The 25,171-nt window shown below is 39.3% G+C and overlaps 1 pseudogene; it reads left to right on the top strand.

The window, feature by feature from the left end:
• Positions 1–16,569: 16,569 nt before the first annotated feature.
• On the top strand, positions 16,570–21,000 carry LOC104425262 (annotated as a pseudogene).
• Positions 21,001–25,171: the final 4,171 nt, after the last annotated feature.

Below are 25,171 nucleotides of genomic sequence, written 5' to 3' on the forward strand. Positions count from 1 at the left end.
TCGTGCTTCTAGAGTTTACTCGTTTAACACGCTTGCAAGTTGCAAAGGCAATGAAAAGGCTGGCGTTGAATTGAAATCCATGTTTATTTATAAGATTAAATTAACAATAATTGTTGACACCTAGATTTTGACGGTCCGTTTAGTCATTTATCGCATTAAAATTAGGGTTTAATCAATAATTAATTAATTGCATAACATTTAGTTATAGGTGCATTTATTTTTTATTTGCATTTACTGGACCGGTGGTGGATGGGTTGAATTAGTGATTTTGGGTTTTAAATTAATTAGTTGGATTAAGCCCACAAAGCGAAGTTGGCCCAAGCCCATGTTTTTTATTGAAAATTATCTCGTGGAAAATTGAGATTTGATGCAATATTACGGTAGTTTTTGACGTTTAAAAATCATATTGCAATCTTATCTTTGGTCTTTTGTGATAAAATCATTGGGAATATTAAGGAGGATAAGGAATATTCTAAAATATTTTGTTGCGGATGGATATCTCAAAAGATTTTAGAATTGGATAATGGAGTTTTATCTAAAGTGAATTATTTGGAAAATCTTCACAAAAATTCCAGTTTATCTTCAATCGCTGAGTCAGCATATAAAATCTTCAATGGTCGAGCGAGTCAGCTTGAAGGATTTTAATAGATGATTTCAATGGCCGAGTGAGTCAAGATACATGATAATCTCGAAAGATGATCTTCAGCGATTGAGTTGTTATGCAAATCTTCGTAGGTTGAGCAGACTAAGTTTCCACTCTATAAATAGGGGTGGCCTTCTCTTCGTCCGAGGGGGAGCTTCTTTGAAAAAAATTCAGAAAAAGGTCAAGAGAAAGGTCAAGAGAGGTGTTTTTCTCTTCGTCGAAAAAAAAAAACAGAGAAGAAAAAGTGAAAGAAGGGAGAGAAGCCATCCGTGGAGTTTGAAAGTAAAAAGAGAGAAAGAGTACGAAGGAAGAAGGAGAGTGACGTGAGAGAGAGGGAGAGAGGAGAAAAGTAAAGGAGTGATTTGACCCCTACTATTCACCATCTTCCCCAAATCACTGCCCTTCCTCCGCAACCTCCATCCGCGAAGCTTCCTCCACCGTCGCCCGCACGCCGTTTCGTCCGCGACCGCTTGCCGCCCCACCACCGCACCGCCGGACTCCCTCGGTTTTCGTCTCCCAAGCTCGCACCGCCGCCCCGCCGCGCTGCTCGCAGCAAACCGACGCCCGCTGTTGCTGTATCTTCGCCGGCCACCTCTGTCCGTGAGCACCCGCGACCCCCTCGCGAGCCCAAGGTGCCCGAGCTTCGCCCCGATCTCGACCACGATCAGCTCCGCCCGAGCGACAACGCCGTTGCAGCCCGAGCCGATCTCGCCCACGAGCTGCTGGTTCGAGACGCCGGAGTGTCCCCCGAGTCCTCCGCCCGAGCGCCCTTGCTCCACGGGTTTTTGCTGTTGCTGCTCGTGCCACGCCGAGCCCCGCTGCCTTGCTACCGTCGCTCCATCGCCCGCGAGTTCGTGCTCCACTCGCTGTCCCAGGCCGAGATCTCGCCCACCGCCGTGCCTTGCTTGTTCTCGTTCGTCTCCGACGCCCGTGAAGCTCATCGCGACCCACCGCTCCGTCCCCGAGCACGCCTATCGCCTAGGACCCGAGGACCCATCGACCGAACCCGCTACCCAAGATCGCCCGCACGAGCAAGCCGTGGTGAAGAAATTTAGGAAAAGGAAAATAAAAGAAAAAGGAAAAGAAATTAGAGTCTTGTAGGCATTATCCGCAGAGCTTCTCCATAATTATTATAATTATTAATTTGACCCGTAAGATGTCGGGTCATTTTTTTAATTATTTTAATTTTTGGGGTTTGTCGATAGTTTTTTAAGTACTAAATCAATATAATTATTAATTTGATCCGTAAGAATTCGGATCAGATTTTTAGTTATTTTGAACCCTTTGTCGTGATAATTAGGGTTAGGATAATCATTAATTTAACCTGTGAGACAACAGGTTATTTTTTCGATTATTTTGATCCTTTATTTGATTGCGTATCTTGATTGTTTAGATTTACTGCTTAGTTGATAATGACTTGTTTTAGAGAATCACTAAAAAAATCTAAAAAAATATATTTGAATTAGGATTCCGTTTGTTTTAGATTGTTATCTTGCATAGTTAGGATAGGAATCTTAGTTCGAAAAACAATAAAAAATGCATTAATTTAGGATTTTAGTTGCATGTTTAATTATGTGGCAATTTTAAAATTTTAATTTTAAATAAAAAATAAAAGATAAAAAAAACTCTCATGCATATGTCATGTAGAATTAGGGCTTGCTCCGCACGTCATTTCATATTAGATCAATTACATGTTAGATTAAGATAATATCTTAGTTTAAATCAGGATTTAAGTCCGTTTAAATTAGATAGAATTTTAATCTAGCTAGATCATTTTGCATTTTTAAATAGAAATATCAAATGCACGTCATTTAGTTTTTATTAAGTTTATTAGAACTTACTCGTCATTAGACTAAGTCATTTAATAAATGTCGCATGACATATAACTTGCATACTAAATTATATGCTGCATGTCATTTTAGTTTAAATAATTTTGCATGTCATTGCATTGCATTGCATGTCATCAGAATTAGGTCATTTAGATTACACTTAATTATTGCATTTCTTCATGTCATATAGTTTAGGTCATGCTGCCATGTCATATTAGATCATCAACATGCATTACATAAGTCATGATTTTCATTAAATAAAGTGAAAACAAAAAATTGAAATTGCGTGTTAATTAGAAATCATATCTAGGGCTGATGATGTGAATTCTGATTTAACAATGCAGATGCTTTCGTTGCTCTTAGGTATGTTTTGCAATATTTAATTGCTTTCTTGAGTGTTAAATTGGTGGTATGCGCACATGTATGATCACCTCATATGTTAGGAAGTTAGTTTAAAATCAATTCAATTGCCAAACATTTTTGAAAATAAAAAGAATGGTACCGAAAGGGCATTAGAGAAATCTAATGTAATCAAGTCCCCGTACCTTTAGTCTCCGGTTCGTAGGAGTAATGTAATTCTCCCATTATTTTACTTAGGTGTCTAATCGACCTACCATAAACTAATTAGTGGCGACTCCTAAATAAAATCAATTTGCATGTTAAGAATTCAAACCTAAGTCGCGAATTGGTATGGGCTTGGGAGAGCCCGAGTTAAGTTTAGGCTTAACAATCCATTAGCCAAACCTTAGGTGGTTCATAATCCGAAAAAATTTGGTCGCGACAGCTTGGCGACTCCGCTGGGGATCGGTGTTAAAACACTTAGTGGACTTAGGCCAATTTTTCTTTTTAAAATATTTTTGTTTGGCAGCGAGGATCCAGGTATGTCCCTAACATTCCTAAGGTGTTAAATGTTCTTGCAGATAGGAGGTATAAGGGGAGTAGTCTTTGCTAACCCCGTCTTGCAAAAGTTGGAGTTAGGGATGAATGTTTAAATTAAAACTATAGAAGTGTTGTTTGCATTTAAACTGCTGTGCATGCTTTATTGCTTTAGCACCACACTATTTGCACACACAACCTGCAGTTGGACCCGGGCTGCGATAGAACTTCTAGGATGGTGTTGAGAATGATACTTCCTCTAAAGCGAGATTGCTATGTAGAGGTTGACCTTCTCTTCTCCGAAATTTCTTTCGTGGTGTCGAATGTGTTTGTCTATATCCGCGAGACTGCGTGATTATTGGACATTCCATTCGACTGAGCCGGAGTTAGGGGGACCTGACACGTTAATGCGAGATTGCAACAATCAGATCATCCTCTTAGCTCCACTTTGTTAAGATGCCTAGGTAGAAATCGAGCCTCACATCTCATGTGCATGTCTATGTGATTGCCGTTGATTTTCCTTGGTGAAGTAAGTCTTCTATTCCCATATTAATGCAATTTACTTACTTTGTCATACTCTTGATCGGTCCATGACAATCTAGGTCAATCATTGATTTAATTCCTTTTCAATTAGAAATCAAATGAATTGCCGTACAATGAATCATTTGGAAAATAAAAATTGGAAATTTGTTTTCAATTTATGTCTTGGTTTTTCCTAGTTCATGTTTAGGAAATTTCGTCCTGCCGGGGCATCCCATGTCTTTATTTTCCTAGTCCAATTTTAAGAAATTCTTTTCATTATGGACTTTTCTTAACTAAAAATAGATTGTTGTCATGGATCGGTTTTCTCAGTATACCTCGTTCTTACATATCTCCATTTACCTTAGGTGATCAAGAACTAGAATGGCTGACCAAACCGAAATGCGTGATCGTATCTCCGCTATGGAAGACCAACTCCGACAGTTGCTCGCTTCTATGCAATTCATGACAGCTCAAATCCAATCACTTCGAACGGATTTGACTCATGCACTGCTCTCCCGAGTGACTAGTCCATCAAGCAAAACCCAAATGAGCAATGGCGACATGGCTAACCCGGAGGATGACCCAATGTTGGTCTGCCGAAAAAAAACTAAACTTAACAATGTCCCTAAGATGGGGTAAGATGAAGTGGAAGTGATGGATACTCTGGGGCAGCCTAGTGGCAAGTTTGATTACCTGGTGAAGTATTCGGCTCCTCCCAGCTTTTACTTTAACTCCCGCAACATAGTTCCAAGTGGATGGGATGACATGGACGATCTGACGTCTCCAAAGATAGAGAACTCTGATGACGCCTTGGAAGGAATCACAGGTCTGTTCGATGACGTCTTCATAGGAGCCAATGACGAAGGACCTTCGGAAGACATGGATGTTAATTGCAAGAGTAACTTGCTCGATTGCACCTCCCTACATGTGAATTCTTATTGCTTTTTAGGAATTGGTTTTCGCTTTCTAGGAATCATTTTCGATGTTTTCTCTTTTTAGGGGTTAGGAATCACAATTTTCATTCCAATAATGTAATTCATTTGATTCTATTCAATGAAATTACAATTTTATTTCCAATTTTGAGGACATGATGGGATATACCAAACCAGTCCAATGACGATATCCAACCATGAAAAAGAAAAATATCATCCACGGAGAAATCCCGAGGGCTGGACTTTTCATGTTTCCTCCCAAAACCTTTTCGAAAAAAAAAAAGCATTTCATTGTAAATAAAATAAAATAAAACAAAAAAAAACATTTTCCCAAAGCTTGTAGCAGATTAAACTTGTTTGTTTGTCTGACTCATTTGCTTCTTGTCTCAGAACATGATTCTATAACTTTATGACAAGGGACATCTGAGAATGGCGTATCAAGTCTCAATGATCATAAACTTGACTTGTGATCAACAGGTTTAGAGCGCACTTGTAATGAAAAAGATTTGGGGCAAGTAAAAGAGGACCATCATTCCCTGGTGGAGGAGATGACCAATTTGGGACATAACAGATTTTGGGGCAAAAGTGGATTTTCAATCTTGAATGATAGGAACAATCCAAAGACATCAACTGCTGAGGCAATTCCCATTGTAGAGGAATCCTTGAATGAATGCTTAAAACCATTTTGCAGTATAGAAAACTGTTTGAAGTTGATATGCTTAAAGCTGTTGAGTTCCTTTTAAAAAGGGTTTTGCATGATGACTCTTTTTATCCACCAATTTCATTAAAGAACATCAAGATAGACTAATGTAATGAATGATGTGGAATTGATTGAGCATACTAAATGAGATGAGTCGGGATGATGAAAGGCAAACCCTATCCTATACACAGTCCCATATTCATACACTTGTGAGATGAGTGTAGGAAGGTTCATATTCATAAGGTAAAGAGTTCTCTCACAAAAGGTACGGTAACCGAAATGATGAGAGGCAATTCATATCTCTATCCCAAACACTACAGGTGATCCGTTGCTTAACCCTTTTGAGCCCATACACTTATGGATATTCTTTTCAAATCACCCCTGTCAAGAATCACCCCACATCGGGGCAACTAAGAGATCAAATGGCATCATGAGGTGAGTAAAATGAATTGAAATTTTCTTGCTCTCACTTGCATCAATCTTCAAGTCATGCTATTACATTGAATTCATGTGTTAATTTAAGTGCCTTAGGATGATGAAGAGCATTTCTTTCTCTATCCCATACACTTATATCCTTTGCATAGCCCATTTGAGCCTGCAATTTTATTTCTTTAAACCCAGTTGGTGATCATCCCCCACACTGGGGCAAGACAAAAAGCAGATGAAGACTCCTGAAAAGTTCAAGTGTCATTCAAAGTGTAATTGCTTGACGCATGCATTGTGCGCAAGAATTGAATTCAAAATAGAACTAAAGGGCATGAAAAAGCAGTGTGCCTGGTAAAAGCAAGGCCAATGCCCATGAAAAAAAAGTGAAAAAAATGCATGAGAGCTATGGGCATAAAAAGTGGTGTGCTGGTAAAAGCAAAGTCAATGCCCATAGATGAAAAAAAAAGAGTCAAGATAGGTGACTGTCAACTACAAGTCTCAAATCCCAATGGAGCAATAGTCAAAGAACTCAAATGCTGAGTTTTTGCAATCAGTGAGATTTCATGAAGACGATCCCCAATGGTGAAAAAGAAAACTGGTGGCAATGCCAAGATGATCATCAACTCAAACCTTTTACACACATTTTGAGCCTAATGATCCTTTCATTTCTCAACCCATGAACCCAACCTACGTTACGTCCCTTACAAAGTCTCTTCAGATTAGGCATTTGAATTAACGTAAGAGTTCATATGTTTATAAGCATCGCTCAAAGAAGTGCGAGCAAGATTATTTCTTTTTCATTTTGCAGGGTTCTTGACTTGTAAACTCGGAGATGATTATAAGACAATTCATTCAATAGCTTTGACTCAAAGAGTCATTGTGTTAAGCCATTGACCAAGCCCACATTATGGTCCCTATTAAAGACCTCTCAGATTGGTAAGATCGTACCGCTTGCGAGAATACTCGGACCCATATCGATATGATAAAATAGAGTGATTCGCATAAAATAGCCATTCTAAATGAGAGTGAGTGAAAGTCCTTTCTAACCGAAAGTCTCTCATTTAGTATTTTTAAGAAATCCATGTCGTGAGTAGATTGTCTTGAATGATAATTCTCTCCAGTGGAAATTTGGGTGATACAAATGTCATTATGCATAAACCCTGACTGAGTTAATGAAAACCTCACTGAATTTTGAAATGTGCATTCTAGGGTAGCTTAGATTGTCTATCTCTTTGATGAATGCATATCAGTTTTTGCTCTAAATCATGTCTGACAGGTAATTCAAGTTCCTTTCAGAATGTTTCATGATATTAGGAGGTGAAAGGCCTCCACAGGATATCTAAGTTCCAAAAGACATATCCCAAAGAATCAGAGATATCATCAGGTAAGTATATCTCTACCCATTTTTCACACTTGACTCGGTCAAGATGTCCATTTATATTGACTCGGCGTGCTGTCATAGCCCGAGTCCCTCGTTATCGACTTGGCGTGCTTTTGTAGCCCGATGTCCTTTATATTGACCTAGCGTGCGACAGTCCCTCTTTATCGACTCGGCGTGCTTTGTAGCCCGATGTCCCTTTATATTGACTGGCGTGCTGTCATAAGAGTCCCTTTTGAAAACACCGACACTCTACCGAGTTGTCCCCCAAATATTTTCCTCCAGATTCTCGATTAAGGCGACCGAAGAATGGTTCGGGTCCGGGTCGGATGACCTCGTTGCAAGGTTGGGCGACCGAAGAATGGTTCGGGTCCTAGCCAAGCAAAACCTCGTTTAGGTGACCGTAGAATAGAACGGGTCCTAGACAAAACCTATTTCCCTATTCAGCGATAGTAGAATGGTACGGGTCCTGGAAGGTAAATCCCGTTTAGGCGACCGTAGAATGGTACGGGTCCTAGACACAACCAAACTTGTCATACTAGGCGACCGTAGAATGGTACGGGTCCTAGAAAAGCAATTTCCTCATTCAGGCGACCGTTCCTTACAAAACATTTATGCCGTCGGGCGACCGTAGAATGGTACGGGTCCCGGGAAAGCATTTCTTTACAAAACATTTCCTAAGAAGTGAATCCTCGTTTAGGCGACCGTAGAATGGTACGGGTCCTGGGAAAGCATCTATTTCCCTATTCCTTACAAAACATTTCTGCCGTATTGGGCGACCGTAGAATGGTACGGGTCCGAGAAAAACTCATTTCTGCCGTATTGGGCGACCGTAGAATGGTACGGGTCCTGAGAAAGCAACTCATTTCTGCCGTATTGGGCGACCGTAGAATGGTACGGGTCCTAAGAAAGCAGCTTCTTTCTGCCATACTGGGCGACCGTAGAATGGTACGGGTCCTAGGAAAGCAGCATCTTCACAAAGTCATGTTACTATTCTAGGCGACCGTAGAATGGTACGGGTCCTGGACAAGTAACACCCACTACCTCGAATCACTCTACCCTCTTTGAAGGTAAGTTATTCCGTGTAAGTTCCTTTACCATTTGCATACAAATTGCATTCCAAAATTTACTCTATCCTCCTCGAAGGTAAGTTATTTCAGGTAGGTTAATCTATCATTTGCATTAGTATTTCCATGCATCATATAAATTGCATTAAAAAAATGGAATTCATTTTCCGACAAAAAAATCATTCAGTGCATTTGCATGGTCAAAATTTAGATCTCAATTTGTCTTTGAAGGCAACCTCTTCGAGCTCACATTCAAAGAGGGGCAGCTGTTGACACCTAGATTTTGACGGTCCGTTTAGTCATTTATCGCATTAAAATTAGGGTTTAATCAATAATTAATTAATTGCATAACATTTAGTTATAGGTGCATTTATTTTTTATTTGCATTTACTGGACCGGTGGTGGATGGGTTGAATTAGTGATTTTGGGTTTTAAATTAATTAGTTGGATTAAGCCCACAAAGAAGGTTGGCCCAAGCCCATGTTTTTTATTGAAAATTATCTCGTGGAAAATTGAGATTTGATGCAATATTACGGTAGTTTTTGACGTTTAAAAATCATATTGCAATCTTATCTTTGGTCTTTTTGTGATAAAATCATTGGGAATATTAAGGAGGATAAGGAATATTCTAAAATATTTTGTTGCGGATGGATATCTCGAAAGATTTTAGAATTGGATAATGGAGTTTTATCTAAAGTGAATTATTTGGAAAATCTTCACAAAAAAATTCCAGTTTATCTTCAATCGCTGAGTCAGCATATAAAATCTTCAATGGTCGAGCGAGTCAGCTTGGAAGATTTTAATAGATGATTTCAATGGCCGAGTGAGTCAGCATACATGATAATCTCGAAAGATGATCTTCAGCGATTGAGTTGTTATGCAAATCTTCGTAGGTTGAGCAGACTAAGTTTCCACTCTATAAATAGGGGTGGCCTTCTCTTCGTCCGAGGGGGAGCTTCTTTGAAAAAAATTCAGAAAAAGGTCAAGAGAAAGGTCAAGAGAGGTGTTTTTCTCTTCGTCGAAAAAAAGAAAACAGAGAAGAAAAAGTGAAAGAAGGGAGAGAAGCCATCCGTGGAGTTTGAAAGTAAAAAGAGAGAAAGAGTACGAAGGAAGAAGGAGAGTGACGTGAGAGAGAGGAGAGAGAGGAGAAAAGTAAAGGAGTGATTTGACCCCTACTATTCACCATCTTCCCCAAATCACTGCCCTTCCTCTGCAACCTCCATCCGCGGCTTCCTCCACCGTCAGCCGCACGCCGTTTCGTCCGCGACCGCTTGCCGCCCCACCACCGCACTACCGGACTCCCTCGGTTTCGTCTCAGCAAGCTCGCACCGCCGCCCAGCCGCGCTGCTCGCAGCAAACCGACGCTCCGCTGTTGCTGTATCTTCGCCGGCCACCTCTGTCCGTGAGCACCCGCGACCCCCTCACGAGCCCGGCCCGAGCCGCCCCCGATCGACCACGATCAGCTCCGCCCGAGCGACAACGCCGTTGCAGCCCGAGCTGATCTCGCCCACGATTGCTGGTTCGAGACGCCGGAGTGTCCCCCGAGTCCTCCGCCCGAGCGCCCTTGCTCCACGGGTTTTTGCTGTTGCTGCTCGTGCCACGCCGAGCCCCGCTGCCTTGCTACCGTCGCTCCATCGCCCGCGAGTTCGTGCTCGTGCTCCCGCCGTCCAGGCCGAGATCTCGCCCACCGCCGTGCCTTGCTTGTTCTCGTTCGTCTCCGACGCCCGTGAAGCTCGTCGTGACCCACCGCTCCGTCCCCGAGCACGCCTATCGCCTAGGACCCGAGGAAAAACGACCCGAACCCGCTAAAGATCCCGCACGAGCAATTTGGGTGAAGAATTTAGGAAAAGGAAAATAAAAGAAAAAGGAAAAGAAATTAGGAGTCTTGTAGGCATTATCCGCTAAGAGCTTCTCCATAATTATTATAATTATTAATTTGACCCGTAAGATGTCGGGTCATTTTTTAATTATTTTAATTTTTGGGGTTTGTCGATAGTTTTTTTAAGTACTAAATCAATATAATTATTAATTTGATCCGTAAGAATTCGGATCAGATTTTTAGTTATTTTGAACCCTTTGTCGTGATAATTAGGTTAGGATAATCATTAATTTAACCTGTGAGACAACAGGTTATTTTTTCGATTATTTTGATCCTTTATTTGATTGCGTATCTTGATTGTTTAGATTTACTGCTTAGTTGATAATGACTTGTTTTAGAGAATCACTAAAAAAATCTAAAAAAATATATTTGAATTAGGATTCCGTTTGTTTTAGATTGTTATCTTGCATAGTTAGGATAGGAATCTTAGTTCGAAAAACAATAAAAAATGCATTAATTTAGGATTTTAGTTGCATGTTTAATTATGTGGCAATTTTAAAATTTTAATTTTAAATAAAAAATAAAAGATAAAAAAACTCTCATGCATATGTCATGTAGAATTAGGGCTTGCTCCGCACGTCATTTCATATTAGATCAATTACATGTTAGATTAAGATAATATCTTAGTTTAAATCAGGATTTAAGTCCGTTTAAATTAGATAGAATTTTAATCTAGCTAGATCATTTTTGCATTTTTAAATAGAAATATCAAATGCACGTCATTTAGTTTTTATTAAGTTTATTAGAACTTACTCGTCATTAGACTAAGTCATTTAATAAATGTCGCATGACATATAACTTGCATACTAAATTATATGATGCATGTCATTTTAGTTTAAATAATTTTGCATGTCATTGCATCACATTGCATGTCATTAGAATTAGGTCATTTAGATTGCATTTAATTATTGCATTTCTTCATGTCATATAGTTTAGGTCATGCTGCCATGTCATATTAGATCATCAACATGCATTACATAAGTCATGATTTTCATTAAATAAAGTGAAAACAAAAAATTGAAATTGCGTGTTAATTAGAAATCATATCTAGGGCTGATGATGTGAATTCTGATTTAACAATGCAGATGCTTTCGTTGCTCTTAGGTATGTTTTGCAATATTTAATTGCTTTCTTGAGTGTTAAATTGGTGGTATGCGCACATGTATGATCACCTCATATGTTAGGAAGTTAGTTTAAAATCAATTCAATTGCCAAACATTTTTGAAAATAAAAAGAATGGTACCGAAAGGGCATTAGAGAAATCTAATGTAATCAAGTCCCCGTACCCTTAGTCTCTGGTTCGTAGGAGTAATGTAATTCTCCCATTATTTTACTTAGGTGTCTAATCGACCTACCATAAACTAATTAGTGGCGACTCCTAAATAAAATCAATTTGCATGTTAAGAATTCAAACCTAAGTCGCGAATTGGTATGGGCTTGGGAGAGCCCGAGTTAAGTTTAGGCTTAACAATCCATTAGCCAAACCTTAGGTGGTTCATAATCCGAAAAAATTTGGTCGCGACAATAATAATAATAATTTAAGAGTAATAAATTAGAAGGATTGGACTAGGTTGCCTACGTTCACTCTTTTTCCATAAAAATAGCCGCCTCCTTGGAATGTCCTAACCACGTGCTATATGCAATACCAATCAATTGTAAAAAAATCATAATTGAATCTATTTAAAATGGGTATAATTATTGGTGCATCATTTTCTAATGAAATCACTTTCCCCACATATCAATCTTTTAGGAAGAATATGGCCATTTTCATCTATTCTTTTCTTCAGGTTTATTTGGAAACTGTTCCAAAAATTATTCTCCAAAATTTTTATACATTGCGTTAATTCTCAACTTTTACTCTTGATACACGTGGAGAGCGATCTGAAGAGGGTTAATGCGTCTCTAGTTTTTGGTTACTTCATGATACAATGGATGTTGTTATAATTATCATTCAATGAAATAATTTGCTTAGTTAATATATATGCTTACTGCTGTTCGTGGAAGGATTCGTTCTTTATCTTTATTTTTCCCAAATAATAGGGAATCATTATCTAAATTCTTGGGATGAATTTTGGGTATGACAAGTTTGGAATCACATCTTAGATTATAAAACCAGTGAATATTAGCTAGCATTAATTTGGGCACTGTGACGTGCGATTAGTTAGTCACTAGACGTGCGCGCGCGCGTCGCACACAATATGCGCTCATGCATTACGCATAGCTACCCTTTTAGTGAAAATAGAAAGTTCTATATGCGTAGGTAACAAGATCGACCTCTTAGTTTGAAACTATTCTTCATATTGTCACAAGACATTAGTACTATTATTTTACTAAAACATTGCAATTTGATTAGGGAAGTCTCTCCTTGCTAATCTCTCAGATTTATTTGCTTCCTATGAGTAAAATGCTTCTATATAGTTCATTTCTCTCTTTAGCTTTTCCTATTCTCTAAATAAATGAATAATCTCTTCCCATAATTTTTGTGAATAATCTCTTCCCAAGCATTGCAATAACAAAACTTGCACATTTTTTAAACTCCTAGTATTTAGACATTTTATGCATGTCACTCCTTTTCATGAAAGGGATACCTTTTTTTGAGAAGAAAGAGAAGCCTTTTTTGCTGCAAATTGCAGGTATTCCCATTTGAGATATTTACTCGCGGGAAACATGTAAACGAAGAACGAGTCTCACTGGGGGAATCTACTCCGAGCACTGAAAGTCCAATCATTGGACCTAATGGACAATCCTGGGAGGACACAAGGCAACCGCATTCCAAGCACAGCCCTAACACGACTGTGGCACATCTCATTTGACAAATCACTTGCGAATAGTACATATATCGCAATAACGGGGGCATTCTAGTTCATTTACCCTGAACGCTACAGATATTCATTATTAACTTACTTAAGATAAAAGAAAGTGAATTTGAAACTATCCCGTCAAGAACCACACCACAGAGGGAGAAAATGAAGGTCAAAGTGAAACAATTATGAAGATGCGGAGAAACAAAACTATCTTGTCTCGCTTACATCATCTCTGAAAAAGCAAACTGGAGAATGGGTTTTTGCATTGACTTGGAAGTCCTTGAAGGTTCCTCAAATTCTTGATCATGCCCAAGTAGGGGGCACAATTGGAGAAATTTCTATATTCATTCCCAGCCGGTAACAAAAAATATGAAGTTCTGCAATCTCTAAATTGGATTTCAAGAGTGCAAAAAGGTGATTAACGTTAAACAGAAAACGAACAAGAAAAAACAAAAAAGAAGAGATCATTCCCATCAAGTTTTTCTGTCTGCTCAAGCATTTTATTTATCATTTTGATAGTGTTACTTTCTTGTTTCCATACCTGTATGATCATCCATCACGTGTTAGTGGTCTAAGACCAAATCAATCAAGGCTACTTGCAAAACATTTTGTGAAATAAAGCGAAGGTGCCAAAGGGAGATAGATTTATCTAGCATAATCAAGTCCCCTATCCATGAAATCTCTAGTTCACAAAAGTAAATTGTTCTCTCACATTTGACTCGGATTTTTAATCAACCATAGTAGACTAATGGCAATTCTTAAATGAATTGAATTGGATGTCTAAATAATTTAATTAAAACCCCAAAGTTGTGATTGTTGGGGGTTTGAGAGAGCCCGCATTAGATAATGGTACCATCTTTTTAATGAGTAACCATTTGTACTTGCATGGTAATCCATTAACTTTCTCTTAGTGGTCCACCTCTAAGAAGGTCATGACAATTGGCAATTAGAGAGTGGCAACTAAATTAAAGAAGGAAAAGTGAGCTTGTTGGATTAGAGACGAGTTGACCGAGCAATCACACGAAAACAATGAATACACACTCCTCATTCATTCGATTGCACTAAAATGTTGAGGGGAGTTAGTCAACAAGCGGATGAAGCTTGTGTAAAATTTTTAGACCAAACGGATATTGAAAAGTTCAGTTTGGAAGGCTTGATAACATTGTCTTTTTGTCCAAGCATCCTGGTGCAAGATCATCCAACATTCCTTGAAAAAAATGCAAATTTAGGAACTATTCTTGGAACTAGCACGTGAGCCATTTATTGTTTGAAAATAGATGTAAAAACGCTCGTCGTGATACTTTTTTTCTCAAAATCATCATGAGACTTATCTTGCAATCGTTTTGAGCTTGTTTGGGTCTTCAATCAATCAAGAGAAGTTGGGTATAAATTACTAGGAAGAAAATTGAGTCCAAGTGTGAATTGGTGCTGTTATAGCTCTTTGGAGTGATCATAATTTTTGCTGTGGAGCCCAAGATCTCATACTACATTGTCCCTAGTCGAAGAGTATAGGAGATTCCTAATATTCATCATATGCATGAATGACCTATGTGAACTGAAACCTAACTATAAATGAAAGATCATGCCTCTAGTTTATATGTGCAAAAGGAATGCCACGAGAAAAATGAATGCAATGTTGTATAAACTGATTGTTTTGTTTTTATCATGGGTCAAATTTATGAGATGCAAATTTATGATAAATTCATCAGTGAAATTCAAGTGTCAACATCAAAAAGTCCTTTAAATAGTGAAGATTGGAAAATTCGATCAAATTGATGATTGGACTTATATATATGATGTTTTTGAAAAGACAAGCCATCTTACTAAGGCAAAAATTGTTGGAGTTATCCCACATCGATTATGGAATTGTCTAGTGGTTAGTTTATAAATATGAGAGAAAGTCTCACCCTTTGAGTAAACTTTTGAGGTGAGAGAAGCGCAAGACTACCAAACATTGGTGTTAGAGCCAATAGTAGATTGGTGGCTCCCAATCTATTCTAGATATCTCAAGAAAAGGAATCTTGTGACCAACACAATTTCTAGGCAGTGTGTGTTGTGGTATAACACAATCCCAATGGTAGTCTTCATGGTTCGATTCGAAGGAAAAAAAACATGGATAAAGGTGAGTGTTGGAGATTCAAGTTAAGATTAGTTAAATATAAAAAGATACCTAAGTTAAGGGGAACAAACCTAACAATGAGCTCATATGTAATGGGAGATTGTTGAGATATACATGTGAGTTATCTCAAAGAAAGGAATCTAGTGACTAAACACAGTTTCCGAGCAGTGTGTATTGTGGTGTTGCAACGCAATCCAATGGTAGTTTTCATGGTTCGGTCCGATGAAAAGAACATGGATGAAGGTGTATATTGAGATTCAAGTTGAGATAAGTTAATGTAGAAAGATACCTGAATTAAGGGGAAACGGACCTAACATTGAGCTCACACGTGATGGAGAGATTGTTGAGATACATATGTAAGTAGGAATCTAGTGACTAACACAGTTTCCAGGCAGTGTGTGTTGAGGTGTTGCAACGCAATCCAATGGTAGTTTTCATGGTTTGGTCCAATGAAAAAGAACATGGATGTTGGTGAATGTTGGAGATTCAAGTTGAGATAAGTTAACGTAGAAAGATACTTGAATTAAGGAGGAACAAACCTAACATTGAGCTCACACGTGATGGGGAGATTAGTGACTAACACAGTTTCCAGGCAATGTGTATTGTGGTGTTGCAACGCAATCCAATGGCAGTTTTCATGGTACGGTCCGATGAAAAAGAACATGGATGAAGGTGAATGTTGGAGATTCAAGTTGAGATAAGTTAATATAGAAAGATACATGAATTAAGGGGGAACAGACTTAACATTGAGCTCATACATGATGGGGAGATTGTTGAGATTCATATGTAAGTTGTGTTAGGGAAGTCCCACAGTGGAGAATTGATGCGGTGTAAAGTAATTAATATATCTAGTTGGCCAATAACTCATTGCTTTGAGCTTTTGAGTGAAGATATGTCCAATTAGATATGTTAATAGGCTTAGACTTGTGCTCCTTCTTAGCAATCTCCTAGGGTAAATACATAACTATCCGACTTTGATAGGACAAATTAGTTGATAAACTAATCCGTGAAACCCAAGAAAGAACAAGACATCATAATTTTGTGGTATTGAAGTAAAGTTGTGGGACTTAAATGCACAAATTAAGAGTTACGGATTTGATTGCATAATTCATGTAAGTTGTTTGACCAAAAACGAAATTATTCCAATGAAATAAGAATCAAATTTAACCTAATACGATGAAATGGATGGATCACCAGACTCTACGAGACCAGCATGTTTACTCCTATTCATAGCCAAAAGATATATTAATGTTTTCTCCTTTTTATATTGTGGACGGCAAATAATAGCATCTCCTGCTTTTTCTTTATTGTTTTGGGTTGCTTTCTTGTGAACAGGATAAGAGTGTATATTAATATCATGTTGTCGACGCAATAATCACATAAGTGCAAGGTGAGCAATAGCTCAAAGCTTAGCCAATGGAGTACTGCCCTTCTTGGCTCTTTTGGCTCGGCCTCCTCCTCCCGGCACTTCTAATTTTCCTTCTCAACCGGAAGCGCACCAAGCTTCCCCCTCAGCCCCCCGCATGGCCCGTGATCGGCAATATCCTCGACCTCGGGACCACACCGCACCAGAACCTCCACCACTTCCGAGCCAAGCACGGGCCTGTGACGTGGTTGAAGCTCGGCTCCGTGAACACCATGGTGATCCAATCAGCTCAGGCCGCCGCAGAGTTCTTCAAGGGCCATGACTTCGCGTTCGCAGACCGCAAGTGTCCCCATGCAATGACAGCTCTCAATTATGACCAAGGCTCGCTCGCTGTGGGTCGTTACGGTGGCTACTGGCGCGTTCTCAGGCGTCTCTGCTCTGTTGAGCTCCTCGTGACCAAGCGCGTCAACGAGACAGCCCATCTCAGGCAGAAGTGCGTCGACAATATGGTCGCGTATTTAGAGGAAGAAATGGCGGTTAAACAAGTAACGACAGGTTATTTCTTACGTGCTTCGTGTTACTTTGGACGTTTGCGTTGCATGTGTAACCTTGAATGACCGAAATAATAGTTTTCTTCTTCAAAGGAAAAAAAAAAAGCAACAGAGAGAGAGAAAGACCTTTACCCTACACAATATTCCCACTAGTGTCACAAGTTCTTCTCAATTATTAATATACGTAAAATCAACGGTTAAGATATGTTGGGACTTCTACACCATTAGGAGTTAACGATCCACGCTGTCAAAAGAATCATATTTCAGTAAAGAATGCAACCTGCAACTAGATCTACCTAAGAAAACATTGGGCCTGCTTTTTACGGATAAAGGAACTGGCAGTCCTTTCTTTTTTTGCAAAATGTACAATTAAGTTCCAGAATCTTCTTTATTTTTTCTTTTTTCTACTATTGAGTTCTTAAATTATACATCTTTTAATTTGAGTTGGCCCTCCTCTTAAATATGCGAATGCATTGGTTACGATGAATATTGCATCCCCACCATATGTTAGCACTGACTAGACTAACTAATTAGGAGACATGAATTCTTTTTACTTAGTGCTAAGATGGGTAAGAAAGATTATAAAAATAAAGAAATATAAATCCAAGTAAACATTCACCAACCCAAGCATTGCCTCAATTTATTGCATGACCCCGGGCGACAACTCACTTCCACCCCTAGTTATTCAATTTTTCTGTCATTCTATTTTTAGGTTTTTTAAGAAGTCACTAAAGACACCATGTTGGCTTTCAATAAGGACGTAACCGCCATGTCAATATTTATATTTACTTCTTTAATGGAAGGACTAAATCAAAGAAGAAGTTATACAGCTCGAGGATCTAATTGCACAACAAATTTAGGAACCTAATTAAAACTTTTGTAATAGTTTAAGGACTGCTGTTACTTGTATCCCTTTGTTTTGTTACTGTAATTGACAAATTCAATAATAAATAATTCAAGTTGTCCAAGAGCTACTGGTGTTTAAAGTGCTATTTAGTCAAACTTGCTTTCATTCTTCTCGAGTTTGAGTCGAACTAGAGTGGCTCTACTGTTGAATTATGCCAAGCTCGAGTTGCTTTACCATTGAATTGGGTCAAACTCGAGCATGATCAAGCAGTTGGGTTTTATATATCTTCTGATGCATTGATCAAGTATATCCCCATTATTATGCAAGAGAACGCAGAAGTAAACTTTCCACTTTAATTTATTTGTAGAACCCAAGTTGGAGTTTTTAAGAGTTCAGATGCTAATTTAGTTTTATTAGTGAAAAAATCTGAAAACAAGCTTATCAAGAACTTTATTAAGTTCGACTTGAGCTTGAAAAATCCAACTTTTCTCTTGAACATTGCAGCTTGGAGGTTGATTCCTCCATCCCTCCTTAAACTAGTTGCAAAACTTGGTGCAATAATTTTAATTTATTTTTCATGTCTCATTCATTACGTTCTGCTATACATTCTCTAATTATAATTAATCGTTTAAAATTTCTAATTTCTATGAAGAGCAAGGAATCGACTTATCCCACTTCCTCCTTCTCATGGGATTTAATGTGGTGGGTAATATGGTGCTCTCGCGGGATCTGTGGGACCCAAAATCAAAGGACGGCCCGAGTTCTTCGATGCCATGAACCGGTTCATGGAATGGGCTGGCAAGCCCAACGTAGCCGACTTCCTGCCGTGGTTGAAATGGTTGGACCCGCAGGGGATCAAGGCAAGCATGGCGAAGGACATGGGTCGAGCCATGAACATTGCTGAAGGTTTTGTAAAAGAGAGGTTGGAGGAGCGAAAGCTAAGGGGAGAGATGAGAACGACAAATGACTTCTTGGATGCGGTATTGGATTATGAGGGCGATGGAAAAGAAGGCCCTCGCAAAATCTCTTCCCAGAACGTCATCATAATAATTCTGGTATCCTCTCTTCCACTCTTGGCAAAAATGAAACGATATCTCAAGGATATTAGGTCCAGTTCGGTTTGTAAAGTGGGGTGGTAAACTTAATTGACAATTAACAAGCAGGTCATATCATGTGTCATTCTCTACAAACTTGTGTTTTCGTAGAACATTCTAGCACTAGATTTTATAATAACTATCCTTTTCCAATCAACTATCTATGAAAACATTTTACACTTTAAGTTTGTAGAGAACGTTGCATAACAAAAAGCTACTACTATTATAAAGATGTTACCATTCTTTCCTGCTTTAGCCAGTCTGTGCTCATTTTGTAATAACTAGCTAAGAATGTTCTACGAAAACACGAGATTGATTAATGGTTATTTTTTATAAAAAGAAAATCTAGTGCTAGAAAAAACACATTGAATGATTTATTAAATTAAGTCAATGTCAATTTGACTGATTAATAGAACATGTTGGGTATCCACAATGAATGAGTGAATAGTATGTTGATCAGAAGTGTAATCTGATATTGACTATAAATATAATCGATGCTCAAACACCAGCATTGATTACAAGAAGCCAATAAAATTAAGTTGACAAGGCATGAACAGTTTTTGTCCATGGACTTATAAATGAAAGTCAAGTTAATGTTGGTCGAGTCGAGAAGTATTGACATTGGCTCACAAAATTTGGTCGAATCAAACCGACTGCCAGGATAAAACTAGCGCGAACAATTATTGTAGTCAAACTTCTAGGGCGGAACAATTTTGAAAGTTGTTGACCGGCAGTTGCAGTGAAGCAATCGTTGTAGCCGAGACTACAAAAAGAGCACATCTTAAGGGAAAAAGACGCACAAACATAAAAAGAACACACTTCACTTTCTTGCCATTCATTTTCAGTTATTTCTCAGCAACTTAATTCTTGCCATTCCAGTTGTTTACTTTATTTTTTCCAATCAAACACCTGCTCTTGCCCTTTTATAAATATTCCTGTTGTCATTAGTGGATTCATTTCGTCAATTTTAGGATCCAATCATCAAATTCTTGTTCCTTTTCTTTATGCGCAATTGTCTGTCGATTCGAAGCATAGGAGCTGCTATGTTTGATAAGGATTGTATCAGGTGAAGCATGATAATTTTTACTGTTAAGCCCACGATTTGAGGGAGTGATTTTCGAGCGAAACTGAATATCTTAATTATAGCAAAAGAATCAACGTTGGTGGTTACCCTAGCAAGACATGATCTTGTACTAAATGGGTCTAATTGATGGTGCAGGAAATGTTTTTCGCTGGATCAGATACCACAAGCAGCACCATCGAGTGGGCGATGGCGGAGCTACTCCGCCAACCCGTGTCAATGAAAAAGGCCAAAGATGAGATTAACCAGATTGTGGGGTTGAACAGCAAACTCGAAGAAAGTGACACGGAAAAAATGCCGTTTTTGCAAGCTGTGGTGAAGGAAACCCTAAGATTGCATCCACCATTACCTTTGCTTGTCCTACGAAATGCTATAAAAGAAACCAATTTCATGGGCTTTGATATACCCAAAGATACCCAGGTTTTCGTGAATGCATGGGGCATTGGAAGAGACCCAGATGCTTGGGAGGACCCATTAGCATTCAAACCAGAGAGGTTTCTAGGATCTAAAATTGACTACAAAGGTCAAAACTTTGAGCTAATTCCATTCGGATCAGGCAGAAGAATGTGCATCGGACTTTCGTTGGCGGATAGGGTGCTTCATCTCGGTCTTGCGAAGTTGCTGTATCATTTCGATTGGGAACTCGGTGATGGTTTGACTCCAGAGACCCTCGACATGAGAGCGGGTGGGAATAACACTACGGAAGCTCCATCCTTTAAAAGTGATACCTAAAAAAACGTAGTGTGTGAGGTCTTTAGAATATCATTAATGGTAACTAGTTATATTCCTTACTGGTTAATAAGGAAATGACAAGACGTGATGTCATGTATCCAAAACAAACAGAAGATGTTAAGTTTCATGAACATAATTTCAACATATTATTACCCTAAGGTTGTTGGCGCTGATGTTATTGTGTCGAGGATTAATGAACTTACCCAAGGAAAACTTCTTAAGAAAGGTGTTTTTACTCCACTAACACCTTAGGAAAATTACCAAAAAGTTCTTAAACCTATTATACTTTTACCAATTTAGGATGTGTTTGTTTCACGAAAAACATAACGTTTTTAGAAAATATTTTCCGGGAAACCATTTTCCAGGAAAATGGTTAATTTTCCTTTGTTTGGTGATACGTGACCGAAAGTATTTTCTGGTATTTGGATCGCATTTGAAAAATGATTGAATGACATTTGATCTAACAATTGACAATAGTGTGCCTCTTACTTTCAAATTAATTTGTTAAATCCATGTTACTTTATAAATGGATTTTCTAAAATAATACATAATATTTGTGTTGACCAGAAAAATGATTGAATGACATTTGACCTAACAATTGGGCATGCTGATATCCTGGCCTCGAGCTTGATTTATCGAGCTTGAGCATGGTCAACTTCACAAAGCTCGAAATCGACCTCAAAATCTTCAAATTGCAAGACTAAGTACTACACCATGTAGCTATTTGCAACATCTATACATGTATCTATACAATCTTTGATTACTCGATTCGGCCTTTGAGTTATTCGAGAGCAATTTAAAAGCCAGAGATCGAGTCAAGTAAACCTGTTTTCAATGCACGTACCGCACGATTTTGGCAATTCATGTGGCTCCGACGGGCTTGGGGCCATCTCACATACCAGCGTGTCCCTCCAATCCGCTGTCACCACCTTGAACAAATTGAAATCCGAGAAGTAGAGCACCTTCCTCCCCTTCTTGCGCAAGTACCACTCCCTCCTTCCCTCACTCTCATGGAACCTCCGCACCCCTTGTGACATCCTAATTTTCTGATTCTGTTTTCGATTGAATGAGTTGGGCTTTTTATCAACGTGCCTATAGTTCTTTTCCCTGAGTTGATCACTCATGAGATAACTAGTCTATCAGTTGAAGCTGTTAAGGAATCTAAACGCAATAGACTGGAGAATTCGACCAGAAATCAACTGCTCGACCGTGCTAATTTGCAAGGGTCAATACGGCACCATCAAAATCAATTAGAAATCGAAGATAGGTCAATTCGACAGAGGTATGTGAAATTTTTTAGGAATGTCGATTCATTCTCCAAAAAAATTTCAACTAATCAGGAATTTTGGCAAAAAATTGAAGTTGGGCCGTTTTGGACCGGAAAAATTAGAGGGCCGTTTTTTGTTGCACTTTTGGCATTCAAGTTGGACTAATTGGCAAGGGAAAATGTGAAATATGATGTGGGCACCTTGGCTGAATTTATGGACACCAATTTGAGTCCAATTGAAGAGAAATTGAAGAGGCAAATGTCCAAATTCGTAGCCACCCTGGGAGCAACTTTTGGACCCTTTGGATGGCTTCTATGAGAAGCTTTGGTGTAGAAATTGTTGTTGTGGATAGGTTGATCAAGTGGGGGCCAAGCAATGAGTGAATGGGATATTTGTGAAGACTTTGTGGCCATTTGGTAGCCCCCTTCAAGCTACAGCCTTCTTCTTCTTCCTCGGCCTTGCTTTCTCCATTAGTGTTGTGTTTTGAGCTCAAGAAAACCAGAGAACCAGCTAGCTAGCCCTCACACCGTCAATCGCCCCTCCTGGCCGTCCGAGCACCACCGAGCGCTGCCTGAGCTCCCGCACCTGCTGTCCCACTCGCGCGCCTATCCGCACGTCCCCACCGCCCACGCTGGTCACCCGTGCCCTGGTCGTTGATTGTCGAAGCTAATCTAGCCACCTACCGTTGTTGTCGAGCCCCTCCACTACTCGTCCAAGCCGCCTAGTCCACCTCCTCGCCATTCCAGGTTTCAGCCGTGAAGCCCTTCGGTCCAACCCTTGGATAGAATCGAAGGCCCAGCTCTAGCAGTGAGCTATTGGGCTGTTTTCCGAGGCCTTTCGGACCTTCGTTGGTGTCGCTATAGGCTTGGTTCTCGCCCGCCTTGGTGTTGCCGTCACCATGAACTCATCGACCCGTAAAACCGGTGAATTTATTTGCTAAACTTTGCTTATGGAGTTAATTATACTTAAGGGTTGTTTAGCTTAAACTAAGTATGGCTTAGGTGGTTAATTTAGATAGATTAGTGATTTAATTGCTTAATTATGATAATTATGTGGTTAGATTAGATTAGTTAAGGGTTAATTAGATTGTATTATTTATTGAGCATGGTGCATTATTTTTCTAGGCCTGTTTAGGTAGTTACATTAGCATTATTAGGCCTAAGTTGGTATTTATCTATTTAATTTGTATTTATTAATTAATTTTGCTATTTATTTAATTATTTAATATTTTCCAGAAATTATACCGAAATAGCCGGTGACCAGAATTTCGTGCTAATTATAGTGGTGCGCTTAGTTTACGCAATTGATTGTCAAATTGTCCAATTGAGTGGTGATTGTGAATTTTGAGTATTTATTTCAAAATTATGAAAATTTGGTATTTAATCAGAAAATACCGAGCGTCGATTTTTAACGTCAAAAATGTTTTTAGGTACTCTATCAAATAGTAAGATTTTTAAAAATGAATATATCGCATTTTTGGCCCAAACTAACCATGTACCCACACACGATTATTTTATCGGGTGTTTTTAATATGAAAAAAATAGGCCAAGTTCATTATTTTAATTGAGGCATTTGAGTGCAAAGCACAATGTCCTTGGCCGGGAATGATTGATCGTGTGATGGTTAAGTGAACCCGTCCCCGATGTGCGTTGGTAGGACGTTGCCCATATATAGGATGCCCTTGGACAACGGATACCAGTCGCAGTAGATTATAAACCAATACTCCTTCGAGAATGCCGTCCTGATGTGCGTCGGTGGATGTTGTTGTGCTCAAGAGGGGAGACGAAGCCTGCCACGCTAGAAGACCGATGTGTGTCGGTAGATTGTGCATATGTGGGCAGTAATCAATTGGAATGTGTGATTAATTGAAATTGACGCGCCAGATTATGAGATAAAATTGTGTGGCATGGTATGGAACGTGACTGTGATCGATCGATTGGTTGATTGATTGATTGATTGATTGATTGAGATGTGAATTGAAACGTTCCAAATGATCGAGTGTTATTACTATACATATATAATATATGAAGTGTACTGATATGCAAAAGGAAACTAAGACGAGGTAAGTCCTCTGTATTGTGTATAGTGTCACGCCCCGATTCTCGAGCGTGTGCCCATCCCTCAGTGGTCAACTAAATTGCAACGTCCTAGAATGCGTCGCCGACCCATTCATTTTAATGCGCATGCAGAAGCGAATAAATAAATCCCCAGACAACACAAAGATGTGATAGAAAAGTAGGGCCAAAATTTTGAAAGCCACAACACACTTTTATACACAACAGACTAAGTCATATACAATTCTAGTCTATATTTACAAGTCTACAAAAGACAAAAAAGCTACGAGTCCTCTAAGCGTTCGAACCCTTAACTGAAGACTCCGGGGTTTCTGGCTCTGGGGAACTCGAGTCTACCACTGCACCACCAGGAGGGTTAGCTGTACCCTTGCCAAAAGCGATCTCTAGCACCGACATAGGAATCTCAGACTCTGGTATGGAACCTTCTCTGGGTCTACCTCGCCCGTACCGATACCACAATCTGAATTGATGGGGTACCCTCCGAGGTAGACCCTTGTTGACATCTAAATTTTGCCTAATTATTTAGTAATTAGTTCCATGAAAAAAAAATTAAAATTAAAAAAAATTACATTTCATGTAGTCACATTTGCATCAGGACTAGGGGTGAGCGTGGTTCGGGTAGAACAGGAACCGAACCGAACCGGAGGAGGGTCCGGTTCGGTTCCCTGATTCAAGAGGCCGGTTCCGGTTCCCGGTTCCTTTTTTCTGGGAACTGCGGTTCTCGGTTCCGGTTCCGGTTCCCATAGGAACCGGAACCGGAGGAACCGGAACCGGCCAAGTTATAAAAAAAAAAAACCCTAGCCCGCCCCCACGTGATTTCATTTTCCCCCTCTGCCGATTCTTCCCCCTTTTCCCTTTCTTTTTCTCTCTCTCTCTTTCTTTTCTCCCCTTTTTCCTCCTCACGTCACTTCCGCCTTCCCCAAACTTTTTCTTTTCTTCTCTCTCTCTCCTCTTTCCTCCTCTCTAGGCCGAAACCCCCCCT

The sequence above is a fragment of the Eucalyptus grandis genome, chromosome 2 (assembly GCF_016545825.1).
Source record: "Eucalyptus grandis isolate ANBG69807.140 chromosome 2, ASM1654582v1, whole genome shotgun sequence".
NCBI classification, from domain to species: domain Eukaryota; kingdom Viridiplantae; phylum Streptophyta; class Magnoliopsida; order Myrtales; family Myrtaceae; genus Eucalyptus; species Eucalyptus grandis.